Source organism: Miniopterus schreibersii (genome assembly GCF_964146895.1).
Source record: "Miniopterus schreibersii genome assembly, chromosome: 2".
NCBI lineage: Eukaryota > Metazoa > Chordata > Mammalia > Chiroptera > Miniopteridae > Miniopterus > Miniopterus schreibersii.
This window is the reverse complement of record NC_138102.1, coordinates 141,389,315-141,392,172: the sequence shown is the minus strand read 5'-3', so window position 1 is coordinate 141,392,172 and position 2,858 is coordinate 141,389,315. Positions and strand designations below refer to the sequence as shown.

Below are 2,858 nucleotides of genomic sequence, written 5' to 3'. Positions count from 1 at the left end.
GGGGGGGGGAGCCAGCACAATAGGGAGCTGTCAGGACTAGAATTTGTTGGTGACCTTTACCAAGTTTTTTCATCTCTCTATGCCTCAGCTCCTCATCTCTACAATGGATGAATAGTAGTACCTCTCCCATGGACTTGTTGTGAAGATTAAATAAATGACCCATGTAAAGGTCTTAGGAGAGTAAATGGTCAGTCTCTGTGCACTATTTTTATGTGTAGGGGGAAGTAAGTCTGGATGAATATTATGCAGAGGTCTTTTGGGGGGTGAGGGTGTACAGTGAACTTGATTGATGGTGCATGACAAGGTAGGACTCCCTAAACCCCTCCCCTTCTTCAGGGGTCTGAGAAGGAAACTGTGGAGGTCAGGAGATTCTCAGTGTGTTGGGGATTGATTTGGGCCAAGGACTCCTCAGCAGCTGAGGGCCTCTCTTCCTCTCACTGGGGCTTGTGGTCCTTAGAGGCCATAAGGTTCACCACCCTGTTGCTGTAGCCCAATTCATCGTCATACCAGGAACTGAACTTGACAAAGTGGCCATTGAAGGCAATGCCTGACACAGCATTGAAGGTGGAGTGGGTTTCACTGTTAAAGTCACAGGAGACAATCTGGTCTTCAGGATAGCCCAGGATGCCCTTGAGGGGGCCCTCTGATGCCTGCTGCACTAACTTCTTGATGTCATCATATTTGGCAGCTTTCTCCAGGTGGCAGGTCAGATCCAAAACTGACACATTGAGGGTGGGGACATGGGACATGAAAGGCGATGCTAGTGAACTTCCCATTCAGCTGAGGGACGACCTTGTCGACAGCCTTAGCAGCACTAGTAGAAGCAGGGATGATGTTCTGGAGAGCCCCTCGGCCATCACGCCACAGCTTCCCAAAGGGACCATCTACTGTCTTCCGGGTGGCAGTGATGCATGAACTGTGGTCGTGAGTCCCTCCAAGATGCCAAAGTTGTCATGGGTGACATTGGCTGGGGGGCCAATCAGATGGTGGTGAAGGAGGCATTGCTGACAACCTTGAGGGAGTTGTCATACTTCTCATGGTTCACACCCATCACAGACATGGGGGCATCTACAGAAGGGGCAGAGATAATGACCCTCTTGGCTCCAGCCTTCTCCAAGGTAGTGAAGACACTGGTGGACTCCACAACATACTCAGCACCAGCATCACTCCATTTGATGTTGGTGGGATCTCGCTCCTAGAAGATGGAGATGGATTTTCTGTTGATGACAAGCTTCCCATTCTCAGCCTTGACTGTGCCTTTGAAGTTGCCATGAGTAGAGTCATACCGAAACATGTAAGACCATGTAGTTGAGGTTGACGAAGGGGTCATTGGTGGCAATGGTATCCACTTTGCCAGAGTTAAAAGCAGCCCTGGCGGCCAGGAGCCCAATACAGCCAAATCCGCTTACTTCGACCTTCACCATTGTATCTCAGGATTGCAGCTGGTGCTGCACAGGAAGACATGGCTGTCTGTCCACCAGGAGGAGCAGAGAGCCTCATGTAGAGGTCTTGACTGTCAGTTTTGGTTCTGTCCTGGACAAGTCACTTATCTTCTCTGGACTTCAGTTTTTCTATCTGAACAATGGGATCAGACTAAATAATTTCTAAAATCTGCTCCAGATTTATAATGCTATGCGTTTGGCTGGGTGTTATGGGACAATAGGGAGCCTGTGTGTTCTCAAGAAGTCAGGTGATAAAATGAAAGGGACCTTCTCAGAACACAGGCACGCAGGGGTGTGCCTGGTAACTGCAGGGAGGCGTGCCAGGAGGTAGGGCAGCTGTAGCACTAGCAGTACCAGAAATGTGTGGTGTGAGGCTCTGAACTGTGGCCTCACTGAGGACGTGGGGAAGAGGGGGCTAGATAGGCAAAAACTCAGATGTCCACAACTAAGGAGCATAACCAGGAGAGCCATCCTGCTTGGCCACTGGACATGCGTGGAAAGAAACTGATGCATGAATCATAAAGGCTGAAGGCACCGGACCTGTTTACCAAGGAGGCACCGGGGTAGAACAAGGTCAGTGTGGGGGTTAAAGAAAAGAAAGAAGGCTTGCCTCTAAAATCACGCAATGGCCTCTGGGGCAGAAAGTGAGCAAGAAAAACCTAGGGAGGGTTTTCTTCAAGATGAAACAGCTCAGCACCATCCCATGGGGCCACTGAGCACAGACTGCATGCTGCTGACCACATCAGGTCCATGATGCTGACTAGAGCCTTTGGGCTTCTGAGGCCTGTAGCAGCACCTCTAACCAGCCTCCCATCCTCAGCCACCAGGCACGTCAAGTTCAAGTTCCTTCCATTGCCTAAGCGGCCCTCGCTCAGCTTCCCTCAACTCCCTGGCCCATCTGGTCTCCCACCAGCCCCTACACCCCACCCCCTACACCTTCAGTCTCCAAACATCTCCTCTTCCGGTCCCGCCCTAGGTTGCTGACCGTTTCCAGAGGAAATTGTACCATCAAAGAAAGAGGCATGTTATCACCTTTACTTTCTGTTCTGCAACCCTGGCCTACTGCCATTTTGGCAACCCCCTTCTGCTTCTCTGTCTCTGGACACCACTCTATGCTCCACAGGGGCTTTTACAAATTCTCACCACTTTCTTAGCGCACACCCACCATACATGCTGCCTCCTGACCATATAGTACAAAAACAGAAGGCACGACTGAGACCATCCAAGTGACCCTCTCATGCCTATAAACTTCTTTGTTCACCTCCTTCCTCCAGCCTGTAGGGGGTAATATTTCCTCTAGGCCAAGGCTACGCCCTGTACCTCTGGGTCTTGAGCCTGTGCCCTCACCCACCCTGGGTTCTGGTACCATCACTCACTCCTTTTTCCTGTATCTTTGAGAAACTCTTGGCTCCTTTA

General features: G+C 50.7%; 1 pseudogene across 1 annotated transcript; it reads right to left on the bottom strand.

Annotated features, from left to right (window-relative positions):
• Positions 1–434: 434 nt before the first annotated feature.
• On the bottom strand, positions 435–2,614 carry LOC308552551 (glyceraldehyde-3-phosphate dehydrogenase pseudogene; annotated as a pseudogene). The gene is made up of 2 exons: positions 2,608–2,614; positions 435–1,429 (listed from the first exon to the last, which is right to left on the bottom strand). The product of its transcript is annotated as a glyceraldehyde-3-phosphate dehydrogenase pseudogene (transcript).
• Between the last annotated feature and the right edge of the window lie 244 nt (positions 2,615–2,858).